At 40.9% G+C, this 27,675-nt stretch overlaps 1 long non-coding RNA gene across 2 annotated transcripts in view; it reads left to right on the plus strand.

Annotated features, from left to right (window-relative positions):
* Positions 1–27,675, plus strand: part of LOC134737143 (uncharacterized) — a 517,224-nt gene that overhangs the window by 353,568 nt on the left and 135,981 nt on the right. The gene's annotated exons all lie outside the window — the stretch shown is intronic.

A 27,675-nucleotide genomic window follows, 5' to 3' on the forward strand; every position in this document is an offset into this window, starting at 1 on the left:
GTCTGGAACACTAAACCCCAAATTAAGTCTTAAAATGACTGAACATTCTGAGATAAAAGTGACACAGACCCATCCCCACCCCAAAAGCAAAAAGGACAAGGTAAGTGACAGACAGAAAAGAATGTGGAGACTGTGACATGGAATCCCTTAATTTCTAAGATTGCTCATTGTTCTGTTGGAAACAGGGGGTTATGTAAGTGGCTAAGACAGAGCCAGTGCACAAGTGAGTGGTAGAGAGAGTGATAAAGCATCTCCTATTTTGAATGAGATCTTCTATCTCTTCTCATACATATCCCAATCCACAACAGCGAAAAAGTAATATGTAGATTCATTCATTCAGTGACTCAGCAAATAGTATGTGCCATGCATTTTCCAAAACATTAAGAATGCAATTGGGAGCAAAGCAGACAAATGTCCCTTGCCCTGATGGGAGAACACAGGCATTAAATAAAATAAGTAGATCAAAATATAGTATACTAGGTGATGAGAATTGTTATGGGAATAAGTAAAGCAGGTAAAAAGGAATGAAGGCCCTCTGTAAAGGAGGATGCTGTTTAAAATAAGGCGAAGGCAGGCATCTTGAGACAATTGCATTTCAACAATGGCCAGAAGGAAGTGAAGGGCACCTGAGAGAAACATGTTCCAAGCAGAGGAATCACCAAGCACAAAGCTCCTGAGGCAAGGCTTGTGGACTTGTTTCAAGGATAGCAAAAAAGGCCAATATGGATGGACCACAACAGGGAGGAGAGCCTGCTGTTAAAATTGGAGACATAGTGTGAGCTGGCCATTTTAAGAATTTAGACTTTTATCATGAGTAAAAGGAAAAGAACTGAAGGAGCTGGGTGTGGTGTTTATAGGATGTACACTACAAAGTCATCACTTAGCTGCTGTGTTAGAAGTAAACTATAAGTGAGCCAAAGGCAGAAGCAGAGAAATCAGGTATCAGGCTGTCAAAAAAAAAAAAATCAGAGATGATGGTGGCATGGACCAGGGTGGCATTCTAGATGGTGAGTGGTAGGTGGACCCTAGACAGATTTTGAATACAGAACCAGTAGGATTTGGGAATGTATTAGATGTGAAATGTGAGCAAAAGGAGGAGTTAGGCACTTTTGTTCTAATTGAAGGGATGGAGTTGCTATTTTTTGAGGTCAAGACTACAGAAGGAGCAAGTTGGGGAGGAAGGAAACTGGGAGTTTATTTTGGGTAAACTTTTAAAGACATTCAAGTGTAGACGTCAAATGAGTAGTTGTATATGCAGTTCTGTTGCATTCACAGGGGAGACACAGATTTGGCAATGAATTTGGGAGTCATCAGTGTATAGATGGTATCAAGGCCATAAGACTATATGGGAGTGAGCATAGACAAATAAAGGTGATGTTTAAGAACTGAATCCTAGAGTATACCAAAGTGTATTGTTTGGGAAGTTGAGAAGCAAACAGAGGTGATTGAGATGGAGCAGCCTGTAGGGAATATGAGAATGGTATCCTGGAAGAAATGAGAAAATATTTTCATTGCAGAAGGAGCCGTCACTAGGTCCAATGTTGCCACTAGGTCACTTAAAAATAGGAATGAGATCTGCAACTTGCAGGCCTTTGGAGACATTAGCAAGAGACAATTTTATAAAGAGGGAAGAACATAAGCCTAAGTAGAGTGAGTTCCAGAGAGAAAGGGAAAAAGATTTAAGAGATACTGAGAAAAAGCATCTCTTTAAAGAAGTTTTGCTAAGAAGGAGAGCAGGGAAATGTGGTATCAAGGAAAGGAGTTTTGAAGATGGGAGGAATTACACACAGGCTTCATTTGCAAATAAAAATATTGGTATGGGAGGCCGGGCGCGGTGGCTCAAGCCTGTAATCCCAGCACTTTGGGAGGCCAAGGCGGGCGGATCACGAGGTCAGGAGATCGAGACCATCCTGGCTAACACGGTGAAACCCCGTCTCTACTAAAAATACAAAAAATTAGCCGCGCGTGTTGGTGGGCGCCTGTAGTCCCAGCTACTCGGGAGGCTGAGGCAGGAGAATGGCATGAACCCGGGAGGCAGAGCTTGCAATGAGCCAAGATCGCGCCACTGCACTCCAGCCTGGGGGACAGAGCAAGACTCTGTCACAAAAAAAAAAAAAAAAAAAAAAAAAAAAAAAAAAAATATTGATATGGGAGATAAAGGGTGCTTTCTGAAGCACCATCCTTGAGTTGGTAAGAGGGAATGGGTTCTGGTACAAAAATGCAGAGACCGGCCTTGCATACAAACATGGATTGTTAATTCACACTAACTGAGAGAGAGGTGAGTATATAGGGCAGATACAGGCGAGGTAGACATGGCGAGGGGATTGGGAGAAAGTTACCTTCTGCTCCCTTCTCTTCTCCCAGTGAAACAGAAAACAAGATCCAGACACTATAGGTCACTGTGCAGTCACATTTTTTTTGGATTGAAGGTCCTAGAATGAGTGAGTTGGAAAGATAGAGTGTGGTGGTTAATAAAGTGAAATACTTGAAACCGAGATTACAGGGAGTGGCAGTGATTTTAATGCCAAGACCTAGAAAGAAGAGAGAAGAGGTAAAAGAGTTAAGGTCAAGTTACTGGTAAGATTATCTTGACTGCTAGTGAAGTCACCAGTTTATGATATGAACAGTATGATTATGATTATGAGAACAGGTCAGAAGTTAAAAACTTCAAAGAATAAGGGGGAATTCTCCGAATCATGGGTTTGTAGATGCCTGCAATAAAGAGGGGCAACTAAAGGTATAGATGGGTGACATAAACTTCAAAGCGAGTTTTCAGAGAGCAGGCAGGGAGAAGCATCTGGAGGCTGGAATGAGGAAATAAGAGGACACCTAGTCAACCTCCAGGCTAGTGATAGAAGGAAGCAGAAAAAAAAAGTGACAAATTAGAAGGACTTTATGAGGAGGCAGGGATCCCAGGAGTATCTGAGTTTCCATTAGAGCAAAAAGGCAAAAAGGGATTTATAAAGAAGCGGCACAGGTTATAAGGGATTTTGCTGATGACTGATCTGGAATTGTACAAGGGAGGGTGAGGGAATTAGAAAGAAGTGAAGATGGGGTCAGATTAGGTGGTATACAGAGCAGTATTGGGAAAGTATATGGGAGCTAAAGGATGAGCTGGGTGTCTGGGGCTTTTGTAGTATTTTATGGACATGGAGATCAAGAGAGGATCTTCTGCAAGACACCAGTGGTGAGACTGTGAATGTCAGAGGAGGTAGGGTGTGGGGTCTTTCTTGGAGCACCCAGGGCTCTGAGGCATTCTCTTCTCCCTCCTGCCAATGGCAGTATGGAAAGCAAGGAAGAAATAGTGTTACTATAAACAATTAAGCCTGAGCCCCCTCCTCATTCTAGCCAATGTTTTTGCTTTCTTCATTCATCATACAAATACCTTTTCAGGGCCTTGTAAACCTGAATACTAGAATATAATAGTGAGGAAAATGTCAGTTTCTTCTCTCATGTAGCCTTCAGAGTATTGGGAAAAACTCCGTTCCAAAGCCCAAGACTCATTCATTATTCTATACCACCTCTTCAGGGGATGCTTAATTACCTAAATCTGAGTATCTATGATCTCAGAGAAGGGATCTCGGCTGGAAATATAAACTTGAGCCATAATCACGTATAATATGGCCTAAGGAAAGAGTCTACACTCAGAAGAGAAGGACTATCAAGAGTCTGAAAAATTGGGGGTAATTGGAGTGGTTCCAGAAAATTAAATATTGAGAAATGTTTCCTTTTTTATTTTTATTTATTTATTATTTTTTTTTTTTTGAGATGGAGTTTTGTTCTGGTGCCAGGCTGGAGTGCAGTGGCCTGATCTCAGCTCACTGCAACTTCCACCTCCTGGGTTCAAGTGATTCTCCTGCCTCAGCTTCCTGAATAGCTGGGATTACAGATGCGTTGCCACCATGCCCAGCTAATTTTTTTTTTTTTTTTGTATTTTTAGTGGAGACGGGGTTTCACCATGTTGAGAAATGTTTGCTTTTTAAAAAGGGAGTGTGTTATTTTTCCAGGGGTGGCATAACAAAGGACCACAAAGTGATGGCTTATCACGTTCATCCTCTCACAGTTCAGGAGGCTCGAAGTCTGAAATCAAGATGTGAGCAGAGTCGGTTCCTTTAGAGAGCTCTCAGCCAGAGCCTGTTCCCTGTTTCTCTCCTAGCTTCTAGAGGTGCCCGCAATCCTTTGATTTCCTTGGCTTATAGATGCGTCACTCCAATCTCTGCCTCTATCTTTGCACGACATTCCTCCCTATGTCTCTGCTTCTTCAAATTTTCCTCCCCTTATAAGGACTCTAGGCATTGGATTTAGGGCCCAACCTAACCCAGTATAACCTCATCTTAAACTGATTACATCTGCAAAGACCACGTTTCTTTTTTTGGATGACGTCTCTCTCTGTCACCCAGGCTGGAGTGCAGTGCGCAGTCTTGGCTCACCGCAACCTCCGTCTCCTGGGTTCAAGCGATTCTCCCGCCTCAGCCTCCCCAGTAGCTGAGATGACAGGCATGTGCCAACACACCCAGCTAATTTTTGTATTTTTAGTAGAGACGAGGTTTTGCCATGTTGGCCAGGCTGGTCTTGAACTCCTGACCTCAGGTGATCCACCCGCCTCAGCTTCCCAAAGTGCTGGGATTACAGGCGTGAGCCATCGCGCCCAGCCTGCAAAGACCATATTTCTGAATAAGGTCACATTCCCAGGCTCTGAGTGGACATGAATTTCGAGGTGACACTATAGGGCCCACTACAGGAGAAAAGGATAAAATTATAACAAAACCATGTGATATTCCATGTTGATCATTTGCCGGTAGCTTCCAGGTTTTTTTTTTTTTTTTTTTTTTTTGATCATTTGAGTTCATCAGAAAAAGTCCATTTTCTTCCTATTGGGAATGCTTTTGATCTACATGTAAAGTCACTTGGTCATGTCTCTTGCCAGGTGACTGTTTTCTCTAGGTCAGTGGTCATCATTATTAAAAGGGATATTGATTCCAACCCCCAGGGTTTCTGATTTAGTGGTTCAAGGATGCGGTCCCAAAATTTGCAGTTTTAAAAAAGTTCCCAGATGATGTTGGTGTTGATGTTGCTCGTCCCAGACAACACTTTGACTCCCAGAAATGTAATTTCTCTGACTCTGTACTTAAAGAGTTTCTAGTTATGTCCAGTCATTGATGTCTCTATTTCCTGTGTGTGGTTGATGACTAGGTGTGTGGAGAGAACCCTATATGCAGGACTGTTGTGCTGAGGTCATTATCATAATACTGATAATTATTCTTTGTATCCCATTACAAGTTGCAAGGTATCTTCCCATACTCTATACAATGTGACTTTTGAACCAGTGATAATTTGGTTACTGTTGCTCCATTTTACCCAGGAAACTAGTTCAGAGGTGTAGTGTGCCTTGAGACACATCATTGCGAGCTGATGGTAGAAGCTGGGTGGCAAATTCTCACCTTTTTATTCTAGAGCCAGTGTAATCTGCCACCCAGCGGCTATTTTATAGATTTTGAACCTAAGTTTTGATGAGAACTATCTGGGTGGTGCTCTGAAAATCACTGCAAATTAAGACAACACGCAGTTTTGTTTCATAATTGTATTTGTGCTACCAACTGCATCATCAAGGTGGCGATGATGGTGTTTCCCCTCGCTCTTCTTTTCTAATCTTCGTAAAGGGCTCGTCAGCTCAGTTGAGCAGAGTTCTTTGCTCCCTGTTCCCTCTGATTGTCCAAATGGCAAGTTTTGTATATGCTAAGGTTCACTTCCTAACAAGAATTCTCTGAGGTTCATTGGTTAATGATCCTTTCTTCTCGGGAACCAGAGAAATAAACATGATGTCGGTTGTGTTCTGTGCGGGTTGCTTCAACTTTTCTCTTCCATACTCTCTCTCTGCAGCATCACGCATCTGATGCGTAGGAAAGCTGAGATTTGAACCTGTGCCATCTGTTTCAAAGCCTGCCTCTAACCACTTCACATGGCCCTGCTCACTGCCCTCAACAGCACTTCCTATTCTATCAGAATCTTCGTGAACTCCAATCTGACATTGCGGGTGCTCAAGCAATTCACCCCACACATTTGCATCTTCACTGTGCTCCACCCAGGCTGGCTGTTGCTGGTGGAGGAGTTTCCAGCTCATCTCCCATACGTGCTGTGCTCACCTGTGGTTCCTGCCCTCATGCAGGTGACAGGTGTCTGAGTAGCTGAAAACACAAGCTTTAGACCCAGGCAGCTCCAAATATGACGCACCACTTTTTCTTCTTACTGTATAACCTTGAGTAAGTCACTGATTTTTAGAACCACTGTTTCTTTATCTGTAAAATGGGTACAAGAATATCAAGTTTGCATAGTCGCTGTGAGAATTAAATGGATAATTTATGCAGCAAGTAGCAGCTCAATCATTGGAGCTTTTATTATTTGTGTCATGTTATTGCCTCTGCCTAGAGACCCTAATCTACTCCTTTCTGCCTAAGTGTTCTTCAGTGCTCCTCTCACTCTTTTCTCACACATGAAAATACTTTGATCGGTCCTGCCATGATCACAATGATGTGTTTAATTCTCTGGGAGCCTTAGTGTATTGTACAGCAAGTAGCTTCCTAGTGTCATTTCCAGCCTAATGTGTCTTTCACACAATAAATGACTATTTGAAGACTCTAATTCTTCATTTAACAACAATAATAGCCACCATTTATGGCCCTTAAAATTTGCCAAAAGTAATTGCACATAAGGCTGCGGTAAACACTATTGCCCTATGTGGAAGGCACTACTATGATTTCCCTTTACAGGAGAGAAAACTGAAGCTCAGTGAGTTTTAGTAGAGTGCTAGTAGATCAGAGTTGAAATAAACCCTAAAGTCTATTCCGTTTCATTAGGCCCACACTTGAAATTCCTCTACAACTCGAGTTCTCCTGTGACAAGCGCTCACTATCTCTGAGACTAATCTCGCTTTCTCTCTCCTCTCTCTCTCTCTCTGTCTCTCTCTCGACCAGGCTGGTCTTGAACTCTTGAACTCTTGCCCTCAAGCAATCCTCCCTTCTCAGTTTCACTAAGCATTGGGATTACAGGCATGAGCCACCGCAACCAGCCCAAGCTTGATATTTTTATACCCATTTTACAGATGAAAAAAATGGTGGCTCAGAGAAGTCAGTGACTTGCTCAAGATTACACAGGAAGGAAAGGAATGGGGAGTCATACCTAGAGTTGCCTGGATCCAAAGCTTGTGTTATTAACCACACACACACACACACACACACACACACACTCTCTCTCTCTCTCTCTCTCTCATCGTCATCATCATCTCATTTATCTCCTTGTGGAGGCTGCAACTTTCTTAGCCACTTTTAGTCCTCAGCAGTCCCAAGCCCTTCAACCAGAATAGAAAGCTGAAAGGCCCTGACTCCTCCCTTCTTTTCTATCTGCCAGCAGCACCAAACAAACCCTGCACGTAGGGTTTCTCCCCTAGGTATGCATAGTCGTCCCTCGGTATCTGTGGGAGATTGGTGCCAGAACTCCCCCATGAGTACCAAAATTCACGGATGCTTAAGTCTCTTACATAACATGGCGCAGTGTTTGCAATATAACCTATGCACACCCTCCTGTATACTTCAAATCATCTTGATTACTTATAATACCTAACACAATGTAAATGCTGTGTTAATAGTTGTTATAGTGTATTGTTTAGAGAAAAATGACAAGAAAAGGATGTCTGTGCGTATTCAGTACAAATGCAACCACCATTTTTCCCTCAAATATTTTGACGGTGGCTGGGGTTGAATTCAGGAATGTGGAACCCACAGATAAGGAGGGCCCACTGTATTTTGCTCGGCTAGCTTTCCTTCTCTTCCCTCCTTGCTGCTTAACCCTGAGGCAGTCTTTCTTCTCTCTTTATCCTCCAGGGCTAGGTGAGGGGCTCACAAGCCGAGTCATCATGCTGGGGTGCAACTCTCTTTGCATGTCTATCTCTCTCTCCCAAATTAGGAGCCTCTTGAGAACAGGACCTGGGGCTTTGCTCTTTAGCTTATCTGCATGGATCCAGTATAGTCCCTGTATACAGCTGGCTCTCAGGATTTATTGAATAAGTGATTGCTTCCTGAATTAGTATAAGAATGCCAGCCAGGCATTTTTCAGCTGGGTGTGGTGGCTCATGCCTGTAACCCAGCACTTTGGGAGGCTGAGGTGGGCAGATCACGAGGTCAAGAGTTCGAGACTGGCCTGGCCAGCATGATGAAACCCCCCCACCCCCGTCTCTGCTAAGAATACAAAAATTAGCCAGGCGTGGTGGCGTGCGTCTATAGTCTCAGCTACTCGGGAGGCTGAGGCAGGAGAATTGCTTGAACCCAGGAGGCAGAGGTTGCAGTGAGCCAAGATTGCGCCACTGCACTCCAGCCAAGGCAACAAGCAAGACCCCGTCTCGAAAAAAAAAAATATGCCAAGCACCATGGTGAGCACACGGGTGACCCTGCATCACTGCTTGCTGACTTGGTCTTAGTAAATATGACACTTCTGGGGCTCCTGGTGAATGTCCTGACAGAGGTGGCTTGGCTTGAATTGAAATCTGGGAGTGCTACATGAAGGCACTGTGAGACAACTTACGCCAACTCTGACTCTCTTCATGGCATCTCACTGATGCCACCTTTCTTGCTTTCATTCACAGTCTTGAGCTTCTCTCTGGCCAGGGGGAAAATTGCCTTCAGGATTGAAATGAATAGGGTGCGGGCAAACCTCACCTCTGGATCGTTATGGTTGTGAAGTTGCTACAAGTCAAGCTATTTTGCCAGGAAGTTTCCGTTAATTTACATGGCTTTCCAGTAAGGTGCAAACAAACATCTGAGGCTTATCACTTCCAGACATCACCCTTCTCTTCCAATCATCCTTTGGAACATCCTATCTTGAAAGTCTTCTTCCTTTCCATCCCTGCTGCTCTCCTCCACCCCCGCTGGGAGATGCCTCTGTGATGCCTTAATAAGTTCACATCTTGCAACACATCAGACCAGATCTACTCTGCTTCCAGCCAGCCTCACTAGCTATAAAATCTTTGCTGGACCTCAAAACTCCTTCTTACCCACATTCACGTTGGTAAGCCTGATGCAGTTCTCTCGTGCTTCAGGATGAGGAAAATAACACTTGCTTTATTTTCATTTCCATTCCAGTCACTGGGGCAGCCATGCTTGGTGACAAGGCTCTGATTATGAGGCTGCAGGCTGGCACAGTCAGCAATGACTAATCCTAACACAGTAGTCAATGTTAGTTAAGCTGCAGGGGAAAAAGCAAAAAGAAAACAGAAGCATTAGCAATTGCACGGTTGGAAATAAAATACTATCTGGGACAATAGACTAAATCAAAAGATGTTAATTCACCACTATTCAACAAAGAGGACCTGAAGGAAATATAAACAGTGACGAAGACAGGAAGCCCGTCCTTGCTGTGCTTATGGGCTGGTTGGGCACTGGACTCACCCAGTGTAAGCCTTAAGAAGGAACTCACCTCCCTAGGCTTGCTGTTAAAATAGGGAGTCTGATGGGAGTACTGGTATACGGCCTTTTTAGTACGAGGAATGTCTCTTTTGTTGCTTTTGCCCAAGGATCCAATGTTTGGAAAGAATCTGGTCCAAAAATAAAGGATCGCCATTTTCATGAGTCCTTAATTCCTTGTATCAGTTTTCTATTGATCAAAGATATACAAGTCACAAATAAAAACTTCTGATCAACAGGAATCAGAAAGTAAATCCAACTTGAAGCACAGTTTATTTAATATTTTAGATAGTTTATAAAGTCTTAACACATTAAGCTGGGTGTGGTGGCTCACCCCTGTAATCCCAGCACTTTGGGAGGATGAGGTGAGTGGATCACTTGGAGTCAGGAGTTCAAGACCAGCCTCGCCAACATGGTGAAACTCCATCTCTATTAAAAATATAAAAATTAGCTGGGTGTGGTGGCACAGGCCTGTAATGCCAGCTTCTTGGGAGGCTGAGGCAGGAGAATCACTTGAACCTGGAAGGCAGAGGCTACAGGGAGCGGGGATCATACCACTATACTCCAGCCTAGTTGACAAAGCGAGACTGTCTCAACATGAAAACAAAAAAACAAACACAAACCAGTATTAACAAATTAACGAGTTATTTCCTTGGGCTTTTAAAAATATTGGGAACTGCTCATGACCTCACTGCTCCCAGCTCCACAGTACCTTTGCTTTAGTTCTCAAAGTGTGATATGAAGGAGGAGTGATGGTCTGTGCATTTGTTCAGATATTCAAGCTGTCCCTTTGCTTCTTATGTGCAAGTGATTTTCAGTTCCATGGACTTGAGTTTTTGCACTATTTTGTGTTAACCTATTATGAAAATTCTTCAAGGGTTACTAAAATTGGGTTATTTATAAAAGTAAATCCTGTCTGTTACCAGCAATTACTGAGGTCTCTAATTCAGGACTGTCCTGAGTGTTGGATGTCACATATGTCAAAATACTGCAAACCTCCTACTGCAAATGGCTCGTGTAACCAACATTATTAGAGAATATTTCCTGTTTCGAAATTTATTTTAAAAATTAAAATTTTAATTTAAAAGTTAAAATTATTTTGCCACTTTAAAAATCTTTCTAGCATAGATTATACCCTTAAACAGAGGATGTGAACCTATTTACCTTTACTAATGGCCATTATTAAATTCACTTTTACTCTGCTTCTTGCACAGAGAGAGAGAGAGAGAGAGAGGGTGGTGGTGGTGGGGGGGAGGGTGGTTCTGAAAGCCTGATGCACAATTCAGCATATCTTTAATTGGCAATTATATTTCCCCTTTTTCCCAAAACCTGTTTGAAATAGGTTTCTGTCATTTACTACTTGAAAAAGTTACTGATACTCTTCTTGCGGGGTATCAGTGCAGTAGAAATTACACTTGAAGGTATTAGGTTAAATAAAAGAGCATCGGAAATCTCTTAACACAAAATTGATCCTCAATAAATTAGTTGGTAGACACATTCTTCCGGAAAGATAGTGAACTCGATTTTCTACACATGCTTTTATTTGGCCTGAAGAAAATAAAATCATGCCTTACTTTTTTTATTCTTTTCTCTTTTTTTGTGAGATAGGGTCTTGCTTGCTCTGCTGCCCAGACTGGAGTGCAGTGGTACAATCACGGCTCACTGTAGCCTCAAAGTCATGGGCTTTAAATGTTTCTCCCTCCACATTCCTCCTGCGTTCTGGGACTACTGGCACACACCACCATCTCTGGCTAACTTTAAAAATTTTTTTTTTTTTTTTTTTGTAGAGATGGGAGTCTCGCTATATTGCCAAGGCTGGCCTTGAACTCCTGGGCTCAAGCAATCCTCTCACCTTGGCCTCCCAAAGTGCTGGGATTACAGATGTGAGCCACGATGCCCTACCTACTTTATATTTTTAAAGAGCACATCAGAGTCTTCTAAATACTTACATAGCTAATATTTTACCTCATCTACAGACACCTCTCTACCTCTTTCAGCTATTTCATAGACTGTTGACCATGTAGCCAGGCAGAGAGGATGGAGTTTGGGAAGAAGATGTATTCTTAAGGAGAGGGATTTCATTCCAAAGGCAAAAAGATCTACTAAAAAATATTTCTTGAACACCTTCTATGATAGGCCCTCGGACTATAGTAGTGAATAAGACAGGCAAAACCATTGGCTTCACAGACAGGAAAATGCACAGAGCAAGCAAGGCTGCTTTATTTCACTCAGGGCTAGAGAGACTGGCAGGCAATTGCCTGTCATCTCCTTTGTCTATCTCCAATGAAAACATCAAAATCTGATGAAAGTAAAAGAGATAAATCTGGGACAAAAAACTTAAAGTCACTACCTAGCCTGCATTAGACTTGGGTCATATAGCTTACTCAACCTTTCTAAGCCTCTAATGGGACTTACCTTCCAGGGTTGCTGGGAAGATCCAGGAAGATGATGCATATTATGCAATGTACCTGGTACTCCCAAGTTCTCAGTGAGGGAATGGATTCTAAATAAAGGAGGACTGAAGGAGTCCGCTGGCTTTTCTCAGAAAAGTCTATTTCATATTACAGAAGCAGTGCCAACACACTATATACAAATATATACATGTATAACTCATTCATAATTTCAACACCTCCTAAAAATACTGCATCCATCTGCCTATGTCCTTTCTCCCTGTGACCACAAACACACATGACATTTGAGCTTTAATCAGTGTAGAGTTACCATTTCTAAATTTATTGTTTTCTTCTCTGAATATAGTATAAAAACAGTCCATGTTTACACACTACATTTGTTATAGCTATAACACGTTATTTAGACATTATTTTTAAGTGTACACTTATATTCATCCAGTTTTCAGCAGTATGAATAGCGTGGCAAAGTATATCCTTATGCAGAAAAGGTGACACTTCTTTCACTGTAAATCCTTAGAACAGGCCATTGGGATGGTAGACTTAAATTTTATTAACATCTCTCTACAATGTGATTATAAAATATTTTTTCAATTATCAAAATCCTATGGAGAATTTAGGGAAATTGAAGGAATGGGGCTTCTCGCGACATGTGAAGTGGTTATGTGGAGAGAGAACAAGGATTTCGTGTGGAATGAGATGTTTATAGGGAGGAAGCATTGGAATCACTGTGTGAAGCGGTTGTAGGGGAGATTACTGGGGATTACGAAGGAGTAAGAAGTGGCTTTTGGTTGGAGGATTGGAGTTTAACACGGTGTGTGAAGATATGTCATATTTGAGGATCGGCATTACTCTGGCATGTGATCGGGCTGTGGGCACAAGAGGATTAGGATTTGCTGTGGAGTGTAGTCATTTAGGGAGCATGGATAGGGGTTTATTGCGGAGTGGCTTGTAGGGGTAGAAGAAGTAGGGGTAGAAGAACTGCAAAGAACTAAGGGGTTAAAAGTGGATGTTAGCTTACAGAATGAGGATTTACTCTGGAATGAGAAAGGGATTATGAAGGTGAGTGGACCGGGGTTTACCTGGGAATGTGAATTGTTTGTAGAGAGGAAGGATTGGGGATTCACATGAACTGCAAAAGGGCTGGGAGAGGGGAGAGCGTTGACTGTGGAGTCTGAAGCATTTGGGGGAGGAAGGATTGAAAATGACTGGGGAGTGTGAAGCGGGCTTGAGGATGGGGATCCTGTGGAGTAACAAGCAGGTGTGAGGGTAGGGGGACTACAGTTTATTGTGGGGCATGAAGCCGTGTGGGAGAGGAGGTTTGAGGATTCCTGTGGCGTGTGCAGCATGTGTAGAGTAGAAAGACAGGTGATTAATGCGAAAGTAAAAGAGCCGCGGCTGTCCTGTAGAGTCTAAGGCATCTGAGGCTTGGTGAATTGGGGTGTATGGTGGCGTGTGAAGTGGTTGGTGAGAGGGATGAGTAGTACTTAATTTCAGATATAACCTGGTTTTGTGGAGAGATGACTGAAGCTTTCCATGGGCTTGAAGCAGGTGGCTGTGGGGGAAGAATTGGTACCTTCCAGGGAGTGTGAAGTGCAGTGGAGGTGGGAGGGCTTTCCTGTGGAGCGTGACATGGTTGTTGGGTGGGGGGTTGGAGATTGCTGTACAGCAGTAAGGGGCTTTGTGGTGGGAGGGTAGGGTTTCATCTGAAAGGTCAGGGTTTCTGGTGAGGGAGGATTCAGGTTTAGTGTGATGTGTGAAGCACTGTTGGAGGGAGGACCGGGTTCTTGGAACATGAGGTGGTGTGGGCAGGGATCATCAAGGATTGCTAGCAAGTGTGAAGTGGCTGTAGGCGTGAGAATTTTACTATGGGGTGTGAAGCGGTTATAGGGGAGGGAAGCGTTGGGCCTCGTGTGGAAAGGTGAATTACTGTGGGGGAGGAAGTTAGGGCTTCCCACGGGAAGCGAAGAGGTCTGAGAAGGGTAAGATTGTAGTTTGCTGTGGACTGTAAAATGGCTGTTGGGTCGGATGATTGGATTTACTGCAGAACATGTAGTGATTGTAAGGAAGGACAATTTTTGCTTAATGTGGAATGTGAATTGGTTGTATCAGAGGAGGATTTGTGTTTATGATGAAGTGTGAAATGGTGGAGAGAGGGATTGAGGGTGACTGTGGAGTGTAAAGTAGATATGGCAGTGGGAGGTTTATGGCTGATTTTGGAGTGAGACATGGTATCCTGAGTTATATTTTGCACCCTATCTTTCCATAAACTATCTCTTAAATGTGACTAAACATGTCCCTCCCAGGGAAGCCACTTAGAATCATGGGAACCCTTCCACCACCCATACATCCTTCTTCCCCTCCATTTAGTCAGAATAAATTTATTTGAGCACTTTAATGTACCTGGCCCAGTCCTAGGAGCTGGAAATATAGAAAACACAAGTTTTTCATTCATGGAGCTCTCAGTTTAAAATAAAATGAGAAGCTCAAGAGCAGAGAAAACAAGTTACTGAGTTTTGGGGTCAGCTCTATGCTTCAGAGAGAGTGGGCAAGGGCATCTTCAGGTTTCCACCTTAAGAATCCATTTCAGTTCTTCAGGAAGAAATGGTGCCCGGCATTTGGGTGTGACATGCCCTTCTAGATAATGCGCATGGGTCTAGAAGTAGCTATCCCTTTTGGAATCCTGAATACCGCAGGTGAGGTACCATCTATCCAGAGATCCTGGTGAGCTCTGGGTCCTCTGGGACAAAGGACATAGAAGGCAGCATTGAATAGAGCAGGGACCCTGGAGTTGGCTAGATCTGGGCTCAAATTTCAGTTCTGCAACTGTGATGGACATCTGCCATTTAGCCTATGTGAACACCCTCTCCACATTGTGGTAGTTCCCTACAGTGTGAGTCTCTCCACTCCAACATAGAATCCATTTTCCCTTTTTACATCAGGGCTGACAGGTGACACAGGCCCTGCTCATCAGACAAGTTCTGGGAGATACATTTTGAGGGGTCAATGACATTCATGGAAAGGGAGGCAGGATGCAAAGAATTTATTCAGCTGTTGCAGACTAATGCAGCTGTAGCCTGGTTCTATAGTCCCCAGTTGGGGTGGCAGCTCCTGGCTCATAGAACCCTGATTATGGTAGGGGCAGCTGCCCTCTGGGTGTGTTAGTTCCAAGGTGTGGCTCTGGGAATCTTTCCTGAAATTGTAGTCAGTACATCATAAAAGCCATTTTATCGTTGTGGTAGCTATCTACCACCTTTAATAGAACTCTTTCTGCTGAAAATAGCTGCATTGAGTTATGTTGTCTATGTTAAAGAAACATGACCATAACAAATACTAACAAGCTTTGAAACCACGAATAAATCAACCTGCACAGGTCCCTTGGCCTATAGGGGCAAGCCAGCTTAATAGTTATGGGTATAGACTTGCGATCAAGACCATTTAGGTTTTAATCCTGGCTCTGACACAAGTTATGTAAGCTTGAATAAGTTATTTTATCTCCTGGGGTGCCTGTTTTCTCCTCCATGAAGTGAGAATAATGTTGTTTACTTCATGGGGTTGTTGTGAGAATTAAATGGACTAATTCATATTAGGTGCTTAGAAAACTACCTATGATACACAAAACATTGAATAAAGATTACTCATAATGATCACTCTTTCTGAGCCTCAGTTTCCATTTATAGACTTGAAGCGAAAACATTTACCTCATAAGTTTGCACTGACAATCAGATTTTAATAATGCATTTGATTATTTCCTTCCTTCCTTCCTTCCTTCCTTCCTTCCTTCCTTCCTTCCTTCCTTCTTTCCTTCCTTCCTTCCTTCCTTCCTTCCTTCCTTCCTTCCTTCCTTCCTTCCTTCCTTTCTTCTCTCCTTCCTTCCCTCCTTCCTTCTCTCCTTCCCTTCTCCCAAAATGAGGAAAGAATGAAATGGTATTGACAGGAATCTGAGGACCACCTAAGGCAAACTTGACCTACTTACCAATTTTGAAGTGTTTCATCGCCTTTGGGATAGCTAGAATTAGAACTACACCCCAAGAAAAATGCATTGTCCAGGGAGAGACAGAAAACAGCTATGCATGTTAACTAAGTTTACTTAAAGAGTCAAGCAGTTTACATTTATATAAGTTTCTACTGAGTAAAGAACTTTCAACTAGATTTTTTATTGTTGTTTTTTAATTGTAAATTGACAGTTTATATAAATGTATGAAGTAAAAAGTGATGTTGGCCAGGTGTGGTGGCTTATGCCTGTAATCCCAGCACTTTAGGAGGCCAAGGTGGGCAGATCACTTGAGCTCAGGAATTCAAGATCAGCCTGGGCAACATGGCAAAACCTTGTCTCTACTGAAAATACTGGGCCTGGTGGTGCACACCTGTGATCCCAGCTACACAGGAGGCTGAGGTGGGAGGATCACTTGAGCCCAGGAGGTGGCGGTTGCAGTGAGCTGAGATTTTGCCACTGCACTCCAGCCTGGGTGACAGAGAGAAAGAGACCCTGTCTCAAGAAAGAAAGAATGAAAAAAAGTATAAAATAATGTTATAGTTTATGAACACAATCAAGCTAGTTAACATATTCATCACCTCAAATACTTTTCTATGGTGAGAACATTTGAAATTTACTCTCTTAGCCATCTTGAAACGTACAATGCTTTATTATTAATTATGTTTACCACAACATGCAATAGAATTCTAAAACAGGAAAGAATATATTCCTCCTGTCATTTTATACCATTTGATCATCTCCCCATTCCCCTCACCCTAGCCTCTGTAATCACTGTTCTATTTTCTATTTCTATGAGTTTGATTGTTGTAAATTCCACATTGTAAGTGAGAATGTGCAGTATTTCTTCCCGTGCCTGACTTATTTTACTTAGCACAATGGTTCTCCAAGTCCATCTATGTTATTGCAAGTAACAGAATTTCCTTCTTTTTAAAGACTGAATAGTATGTCATTGTGTGTTTATATCACATCTGCTTTATCCATTTATATGTTGACGAATGCTTAGGTGGATTCCATACCTTTCTATCGTGAATAATGCTGCAGTGAACATCAGAGTGCAGACATCTCTATAATAAACATTTCAAATCTTTTGGGTAAAGACCCAGAAGAGGGATTGCTGAATCATGTGGTAATTCTATTTTTTTGTTTTTTTTTGGGAAACCTCCATACTGGTTTTTATAATGGCTGTACTAATTGGCATTCCCATCAAAAGCATGTAAAGGTTTCCTTTTATCCGCATCTTTGTCAACACTTGTTATCTTCTGACTTTTTGATAAAAGCCTTTCTGACAGATGATATCTCATTGTGGTTTTAATTTGCATTTCCCTAATAATTAGTCATGCTGGGCATTTTTTCATATGTCTGTTCACCATTTGTATGTCTTTTGTTGAGAAATATCTATTCACATCCCTTACCCATTTAAAATTTTTTTCTTGCTATTGAGTTTTTTGAACTCATTATATATTTTGGATATATTAATCTCTTATCAGATGTATGGCTTGCAAATATTTTCTCCCAGTCCGTAGGTTGTCTCTATACACTGGTAATTGCTTTGTTTTTTGTTTTATTTTGTTTTGTTTTTGTGCAGATTTTTAATTTTATGTAATCCCATTTGTCCATTTTTGTTGTTGTTGCCTGCACTTTTGAAGTCTAGTCCAAAAAAATCATTGCCCAGATTGATGTCATATAGTTTTTCTTCTAGCAGTTTTAGAGTTTCTGGTATTACATTAAAATCTGTGATGCTTATGAGTTGATTTTTGTACCTGTTGTGAGATAAGGATCCAATTTTATTCTTCTGCATTTGGAAATCCAGTTTTCCCAATACCATTTCCCAAGAACATTTATCAAAGAGATTTTTTCTCTTTCCATTGCATATTTTTGGTATCTTTGTTTAAAATTGGTTAACCATATGTGCATGGGTCCATTTATGGGCTCTTTGTTCTGTTGGTTGATATGTCCATGTTTTCTGCCAATACCATGCTGTTTTAATTACTACAGTTTTTTAGTATAATTTGAAGTCAGGTAGTGTGATATCTCCAGCTTTTTACTTTTTGCTCAATATTGCCTTGGCTATTCAGAGTATTTTGAGGTTCCATATGAATTTTAGAATTGTTTTTTATATTTCTATGAAAAAACATGTTGGGATTTTGATAAGGATTGCATTGACATTATAGACTAATTTGGGTAATATGGGCATTTTAATATTATGAATTTTTCCAATCCATAAACATGAGCTATATTTTCATTTATGTTTTCTTCTTTTTTTATTAATATATACTTTTGGGGGTACAGGCCTTTCATCTCCTTGGTTAAATTTATTTCTAAGTATTTCTATATTTTTGTAGCTATTGTAAATAAGATTGTTCATTTCTTTTTAGATAGCTCATTGTTATTACATAGAAATGCTATCAATTTTTTGTGGGGCATGGTGGCTCACATCTGTAATCCAACACTTTGGGAGGCCGAGGAGGGCAGATCACGAGGTCAGGAGCTCGAGACCAGCCTGGCCAGCATAGTGAATCCCCATCTCTACTAAAAATACAAAAATTTGTTGGGCATGTTGGTGCGTGCCTGTAGTCCCACCTTCTTGGGAGGCTGAGGTAGCAGAATCGCTTGAACCCAGGAGACGGAGGTTGTGGTGAGCTGAGATCGCACCACTGCACTCCAGCCTGGGCAACAGAGCGAGACTCCATCTCAAAAAAAAAAAAAGAAAAAAAAATAGAAATGCTATTGCTATCAATTTTTGTGTGAGATTTTTGCATCCTGCAACTTTAGTGTATTCATTTATTAGTTCTGATAGTTTTTTTTGGTAACGTCTATAGAGTTTTATATGTATAAGATTATGTCATCAGCAAACATTGACAATTTTACTTTTTCTTTTACTATTTGGATGCCTTTTATTTTTATTTGTTTATGTATTTATTTTTGCCTAATTGCTCTGGCAACGCCTTCCCATATTACACTAATTAGAAGTGGCAAGAGTGGGCATCCTTGTCTGGTTCCAGATCTTAGGGAAAAGGATTTCAGCTTTTCACCATTGAGTATAATGTTAGCTGTTGGCTTCTAATATATGACCTTTATTGTGTTATGGTACATTTCTTCTATACCTAATTTGGTGGGAATTTTTATCATGAAAGAATGTAGAACTTTGTCGAATGCTTTTTCTGCATCTAATGAGATGATCAAATGCTTTTTATTCTTCATTCCGTTAATATAATTATGAGTTTTTATACTGCCTGGTTTTAAATGACTTTTATGTTCCATTTTTGCAATGTTACAGTTTTTCCCATTTTGTTTCTTGAGTAAAACGTTTTGATTAAATAGAAGCAGTTTTCCTTTATTCTCAATAAATGTTTTCCTCTAAGGAAGGTAAAATGATTTAAACATGAGCTTTCTCCTCAGGCAAATATTAGAACCACTGTAAACAACCCAGATTTTCGGAGAAAACAGTGAAGAGGCTTTAGATCAGCAAAATAGTCGACACGTGGTCCATTGGTATCTTTCCTTTTTTAATGTGAATTTTAGCCTATATATCAATTAACTTTCATTATAAGCCATGAAAAACCCAATTTAAGTTGTTTGTGGGCCAAGAGAAAGTTGATGAGAGTGGCAATGTCAGCTGCATTGCAAGGATGAAAACTCATGGCTACAGCCCTAAGATCTGGAACCAGACAAGGATACTCTTGCTGAAGAGAAGAGAGCTGCTTCTAACCACAGATGGATTTGCCACTTAAAGTCCATTTCAGGTTGGACATCCTCCCTTTTCTTATAGTCATGCCATCTAGAACATACGACCTCCAGGGTCACCAAGGCAGAGACTAAGAGGGACAGAGGAGGGTTGTAATTAACCAGCTGGCATGCATTATTTTCACTCAAGTCCATTGGCCTGCTTTATTCACATGGCTTCAATCTAACAATAGGGAGGCTGAGAAGTATAGGTAAGCAATGGCTGTTGGGAGAGTCTCTACTGGCTATACCACAACAGTTATCCCTATCTTTTCTGGTTTGCATAAGGAGGTATATTAGTCCATTCTTGAATTGCTATAAAGAACTACCTGAGATCAGGAATTTTATAAAGAAAATAGGTTTAATTGGTTCACAGCTCTGCAGGCTATACAGGAATCATGGCTGGGGAGGCCTCAGGAAACTTACAATCATGGCAGTAAGCAAAGGGGAAGCAAAACATGTCCTACATGGCTAGAGCAGGAGGAAGAGGGCAAAGGGGGAGCTTCTACACATTTTTAAATAACCAGATCTCATGAGAACTCACTATCACGATAACAGCAAGAGGAAAATCCACCCTGATGATCCAATCACCTCCTACCAGGCCCCTCCTCCAGCATTGGGGATTACAATTTGACATGAGATTTGGGTGGGGACACAAATCCAAACCATATCAAGAGGAATTTACTCTAAACCCTAAGGCCTCTCTCCACTTACCTTCTATTGAGAGAAAAAGTGACTTCGTTACTGGGTGCCTTTGGAAGAAGGATTTAAGCTTGTTGGTACAGCCTCTCCCTTTCTTTCATTCTTTGAAAGTGTACCTGAGAGTAGACAGCATAGATTGTGCTCTTCTCCTTCATGCTTCAAGCTTTGCTGGAGAAGAATTCCCCCATCAATACAAGGGTGGGGAAACCCTGTAATGACCTAGCAATGCTTGAGATTGGACGAATAAATTTGTTTTATTTTGAGATTTGATGTTAAGAAAGCCATCACTGCTATTTCCTTTAGCCGTAAACCCACAATAGTGTTTATCTATAGTGGTGGTGATATTCTGATACCCATCTGTCTCACTTCAGTGTCTTTCTCTCAGTTGGTTCTGAATTCAGGCAGGGAACAAGAGCCATGTTGATAGACCCTAGAGCCCAACACCAGCATCAGTTTGTTCAGTTGTAAGATGTGTTCAATCAGCATTCAGTGAATGAATGCACCTGTAAGAAACCTGAAAGATTATCTGGTAAAACATGCCCTTAGAGCAAGATAAGTAGAATCCAAAGCAATGATCTGATGCTCAAAATCACCTATATTGACAACTGATTCCCAAATCCCTGCTCCATCTAACATATATTGCTAATACCATGCCCAGAGAGAACACAAAGCAATATTTATTATATGACAAATTCTCTCCATAATTTTAGAGAATTTTCCCTAAGGAAAGAAAGGACTTTTTAAAAAAGAGAGATTAAACTTTTCCAAGTATATTACATACTATTCTTTTCCTGGAGGTAGGGGGGTAAGTTCTTTGCCACACCCCACACCTACCACCCAAACTGTTGAATACTTTTGGGTGAATCATTCCCAATCTGAACTGATAATCCTTCCCGAAACCTTTTCTTTCCAGACCATAAAAACACAGAAGCTTGTTAATCAGACAACTATTTAACCCAGTCCCTCCCTAGTCCTACAAATGAGCTCCAAGCCCATAACGTATAATCTACCCACCCACACATATTGAAATGAGATTATTGTTCCCACAGAAAAGAGCCCTGCAGTTGCACAAGTCCCAACTTTGCTCCCGAGGGCGATAAAAGGGACAAGGAAAAGGCCTGGAGTTGTTTGATAGGCTTCTAAGGAAGGCTCAGAAAGGATGAAAGGTTACTCTCCCAGGTACACAGTGTGGAGCAGTGTTCCAGCAAACATCCAGAGGGTTCCCACACTCCACCCAGGCACGCTCCCCAACTCTTTGATCTAGAAACCACCACGAATTACTGATCATTACAGGTGGCCGGAGTGGATGAACCTATCTTTTCTTAAAAAGTAAGAGCTGCCAGGGAGGAAAAATACCCTCAAAGAGAACACTGTGGCAGGTGGGAATCCAGGCTGAGGAGCAGCTTGCCACAGCAGAAAAAGAAGAGTTTTGGGGATTGTGTACACCTAGATTCCAGTCTCAAACCTGCCACTTAGAATCGGTGAGAATCAAAAATACAACTACTGAGTCCCCTCTATGCGCCAAGAATGAAATTAGACGCTCTAGTGATAAATGTCCGTAAGACCTCAGCTGGCACGACCATCACCTGTGCTGAGTTAGACCTTTTCCACCTTCAAACTGTAGATAATAAAACCAACATCACGTAATTATTATAAAGAGAGGAGAAAAATCCAGGGACAATGCCTGGTGCACAGTCAGCATGCAGTCAACGGGAGTGCTGACTCTTTCTCACTCATTGGCAAGCACTAGTTGCAGGGTGTCTTGTATGACAGGGTCAGACACCCAGCAGCAACTCTGGAGAGCATCCCAGCTATACACAGTTTCAGGTCAGCAGCCAGGATTTGAGCTTCAGCTCTCTTACCATCCCAGAGACTACAGGAGCCCCTGGATTCAAATGACACATCTCAGTGGACACTGAGAAAGGTTTAAAACAGATTGGACCTCTCAGCTGGCATCATGGAAGTAGGAGTCAAAGAGACTTGCTGCAAGGTCACTGGAGGTTTAGAAAAAGACAGATGTTCTTTGACATTCCCTGGTTCCTTCTTAGAGAGACAAACATAAACAGAGAAAATCAGTTTGTCCTTTGAAGAAGAAGTTCCAGATGGAAACAGCAAGGCTGTCTTACTCTGTGAATGTTTCCTTGACCCATCCCCACCGCTCCCAGCAAAGCCCAAATCCCTTGGTCACCACTGTCCTGTAAACAACCCTCTAATGTTGCCTGAAGCTCAATTATAAAAATATCTAGCTTCTCCCTAAACTAGACACTCCTCCAGGGCAGAGAGTGTGTTGTACATGTGTTGATATTAATCTGACAAGGAAAAAAGCCAATAATTATTAAGTGCCTACTGTACAACAAACACTTTTTTTTTTTTTTGAGATGAAGTCTCACTCTGTTGCCCAGGCTGGAGTGCAGTGGCGCGATCTCAACTCACTGTAACTTCTGACTCCTTGGTTCAAGTGATTCTCCTGCTTTAGCCTCCTGAGTAGCTGGGATTACAGGCACGCGCCACCATGCCCAGCTAATTTTTATATTTTTAGTAGAGACGGGGTTTCACCATGTTGGCCAGGATGGTCTTTATTTCCTGACCTCATGATCTGCCCACCTCGGCCTCCCAAAATGCTGGGATTATAGGTGTGAGCCACTGCACCTGGCCAACAAACACTTTTAAAATACAGAGATATTTATATATTATATATACTTTAAAAAAATTAAACTAATCCATATATACCATATTTTATACTTTCTTTTTTCACTGAAGTTTGGAGTGATAGCTGTATTTCTTTTAATTGTTATGAATATTTCCTCATATAGATGTATCATAATTTGAGCATTCTATTACTGATTGATTTTTATAATTTTTCCTCTTCCCTTTGCTTTATCAAATTTACTATCTGTAGTCTTTGTCTGCATCAATGATTACTTCCTAACAATAGACTCTTAGAAGTCACTATCACACTGTCTTGTGTACAGCAAGACAGCAAGGCATAGAGGTAATAAGCAATAACTCGGGAACTAAACCACATTAACTAGCTGTCTAACCTTAAGTAGGACATTTAACTTTTCTGGTTAGAGTTTCTTTAAACCATAAGTGATCGTAGTAACCAACTCATAGGGCTGTGGCAAACAGTAAATGAATTAATATATATAAAGCACATAGAATAGTCCCTGCCACATACTAAGTGCTCTATTTTTACTATTATTATTTATATTTATACAGCTGTGCCCCATAAGACTGGGAGACCCTTGAGGACAGTGGCCATGTCTCACTCATGTACTCCACCCCCCTCAGCCTGGCACTGAGAAGGAGCTCTGTGCATATTTGCTGAATAAATAAGATATGCGAATGGGGAAATCAAACATTGACCTGGTTGTGGTCAATATTCCATAGTAAATAGTTCATTAATTTGAATTACATTTTTATCCATATGTATATACACATGTATATGAAACCTTACACAGTCTTTCACACTTCAGTTTGGAATGAGTTTCTCGCATATTTTCTGGAGACAAAGATGTTAAGTAGAAGAAAAAGGACACAAAAGGTCTAGGTGCCCCAGGGAAAGAGCAGAACAGACACCACCAGGAGCACATAGAAGAGAGGAATGATGTGGTCAGTTCAAAAACAACGTCAATGCCTCCTCAATATCATCTAGCGTTGGCTCTGCACTTGTAAAATTATATTAGAGTCAGGCTCCTATTCACTTAACTGTGATTGATCATTTCCCTTCCCATTAAGAGAATAAACCTAGAATAGGGAAGCAAACAAGGACAGAAGCCAATGATTATTGAGTGCATACTGTAAACACACACTTTTAAATAATAGTATTATTGGAATTTCACACAGACACCCAGTAGTTCTGTATGATTATCCCCTTCCCACAAATGAGAAAACTGAGATACAGCCATGCTTGGTCATACAGCTAGAAAAAAAAAACAAAAAAAACAGAGGAATGATTTAAACCCTGCCCTCTTTACATCTTGGTTCTAACCTTTTCTTCCTTGTTTAAGCAGAACGGACCCAAATAGGGCTCATTCCTAAGAAGCAAGGCTTTGCGAGCTTAGCATCCTGGCATTCTCAACCAAGCAGGAAAAGAGAGTTCATCAACTTTAAATCTCATTCGTAAAACTGCCTATAAGCACAGTCATTTTCCTTTGTTTCTACTTGGGTACCATATTGGGAGATGGGAAGAAGCAATCTGTCCTGAAACAGGTCCAAATAAGGCCTCTCAGTCAACAAGTTGGAACTTGTATCATCAGGGAACCAAAACTGCTGAATGTTCTATAGTTGGAGGGGATCCACCACAGGAGACTATCAGAGGCAGCATTCAAAATTTTACATAAACATTCTTCAAATCAGCAGCTTCTGCCTTGATTGTAAAAAGTGGAAAAAAGCAAAGAAAAAGATGTTTTGTTCTTATTTTTTGTTGTTTACTTTTTCCTCATTTTACATTTGTTTTCATTTTTCATTTTTTACTGTGTCAAATTGTGATCCTAGTCAAAGAATCCTGAAATGATTTAATGTGGTCCCTATGAGGGTTGGGTGTTTTATAGAGAAAGGTTTAAATATATTTGGAATATACGTGCTGCTTAGGCATATGAATTATGCCATATGCTAAGGTAAAATCATAGATTTATTTTCAATTTTGCTTCCAAGTATTTCAAAACACAAATCTTCTATTACCTCATGTGTTATAATCTCTTAATAGGGAAATAAAATGGAGACCAGAATTTATTTTCCCTATACAGGTGAGAAAACTGAAGAACTAGGATTAAGTAACTCACCAAAGTCTGGAAAAATAAGAGATGTTTTGAAAGATAAGAAAAGGAAAAGAAAAACCTACTCATTTAGGGTCCTGGAATAACAGTAACATCTAACGTTGCCATAACGTTGTCACCAATGCAAGGATCCTTCTAGTATATCCTTAGGGGACAGCCATCCAAATCTTGCTTCTGCACATCCAACAAAGGGAAGATGTTTTTCCTCTCAGTGGGAACCCATATTTCAAAGAAAATACTCCACATGAGAAACGCAGATGCGTCGCAGGCACTAAACAGGCCCGGGGAATGCTGGAATCTATCTGCAAGGCAGTGCTAATCCCAGGTGGTTAGTGATCAGTGACATGGCTCAACTGTGGCATATTGAAGTATTCAGGAATTTGTTTCTTCAGGAACAGTTATGTATGTGTCTAGTTCAAATGCTGAGTCAAGACCTCACCCTTGCTCATGTTACAAACTTATTTCATTTTAACCTTCTTATAGGGATAGAATTTGCATGTGTGAGATAGTTAGAATGCCAAATATTTATGAAGGATTTCCAGTGCTTTTACTCTTGTATTCTTACAGTCACTCTAAAGAAGCATTATTATCCCCATTTTACAAATGTAGAAATTAAGGGTTAAAAATTTGTCCCAGTGGGAAAGCGGAAGACCAAAGACACTATCAGTGTTAAGGGCTGATCTTGGTATTATACTAGGAACTTTCAAAAGAAGTTGTAATTCTAGTTGATGGATGGTGGTCTATCACAGGGGATGACTTCTGAACTTGGCTTTGAGGATGAAGGAGAAGAAAGCTTTTCAGATTAAAGGAACAACATCAAGAAAAGACATGGGGCCTTGAAAGAAGATAGTGAATTTGCAATACTTCTTAAAGGTAGCTCACCTGACTCTCCAACCAGACTCTCTTTATTATACCCTTATACAGAGAAGGTACCTGTATGTATTTGTTGATTGCCTGCTGGGAGATTAGCTGATGCCATTCCTATCACCATGACAATCAAGTGGGTTTTAGCAGCTAATCCTATATTTGGAACCTGCAGACCTATTTTCAGATGCAAGCACTGAATCAGAAAAGTGGAGTTGGAAAAGCTTAGGGATGGTCTTCTCTAGAGCTTCCAAACTTGTCTTTAGTAAGGAAAATCTTTTTTCAGACAATATTTTCAATGTAGCATAGGTAGGCATGTATTCCTTGGTATTTTGTCTCAAATAAAACCTAAATTGTATTTGAGAACCTACCCTTTTCACATCTAGTATGTAGGATTGACCCCAACCCAGCTCAAATTTGGGTCAGTAATTGGTTTAAGCCATGCATCAGGTTGTATTTCTCTGGGACCATGATTGCTTTAGGGTAGGCAAGTGGTCTCTGCTGATTCAATCAGATTGATCCTCAAAGCATTGCCTGGGACTACTGGACTAGAATAGCTTCACTGGTTGAGATGATGAGGATGTGAAGGCTGGAACTGCCAGGAGCCATGGCTGCTACCATTAGCAGTTCTAGCCTGAGGCCAAAGCCAGCACAGAAGGCAGATCCATGAGAAATATACAGAAATGAGCTTCTAATGTAAATAGAGTTAACCTGCTGGATCAAGCTGTTTCCTAAGCCAGTTGCTTCTGGCCTTCTTAGTTAAGTAAATACATAGATTATCTTCTATGCTTCACCCAGTTTGAGTGGGATTTTCTGTTAGTTGCAAACGAAAGCATTTTTAAAGAATCCAAAACCCCATAATAAGAAATAGATAAAACCAGGTTCTCCCAGTTAAGGTGATGGTAAGAAACTTAGAGTCTCACCCACAATGTACTTTCAATTTCTAAAATGTGGTGCAGATGAACTTTACTATCTAGTTTAATTCTTTTATTTTACAAATGGCCAAACCATGATTCAAAGCGAATATTAAAATATTGACAATACACGTGAAGGAATACAAACATGGGTACAAGTTTATTTGTTTTTTAAAAAGCAGATTTCAGAAAATTGGACAGGATGAAGGGTTGCTGCTTAAAAATTAGAGAAATCCCAATTATGCAGGATTCAAAATAACATGAAATAAGCCATCAGTAATTACAATATAATCACTTATGTAGTATAAACATGTTCCACAATGTCTATAAAAAGTATTAACAGTTATTGCCCTATAGATAGTTGATCATGCTTAAAAATTGCATTAAAGCACTGTTTGCTACTTTGACCATGCTTATAAACTTCTAAACTTGCCACAGAAATTTCTGGTATGTTCTATTAAAAATACACTTTTCCTAGGGAGGGGCTGGTTTTATACTATGCCATTCATTTTACCTGTTGTTTCAACTGTACACAGCTTTACACTATGATGCATTACCCTGTAACCTCAACTTTCTCTCTGACAGACATCACTCTTGCAGGGTATATCCTTATGGCAAAATAAAAGAAATTCAACAGACAGATCAAAATTGGGGACACAATATAAAAGGCACATGGTAGACCATTTTGCGATGGTCAACTTGTAAAACATCATGATCCACAGAGGTCAGAAGACTGATCAAATTTACATAACTGGTCAAAGAGAAGGGAAAGTAGAAAATGTGTATGAATATATAATCAATAAATGAGTCATTCTCAGTTTAAATAAAGTTATCTTC

Source organism: Symphalangus syndactylus, chromosome 7 (genome assembly GCF_028878055.3).
Source record: "Symphalangus syndactylus isolate Jambi chromosome 7, NHGRI_mSymSyn1-v2.1_pri, whole genome shotgun sequence".
Lineage (NCBI taxonomy): Eukaryota > Metazoa > Chordata > Mammalia > Primates > Hylobatidae > Symphalangus > Symphalangus syndactylus.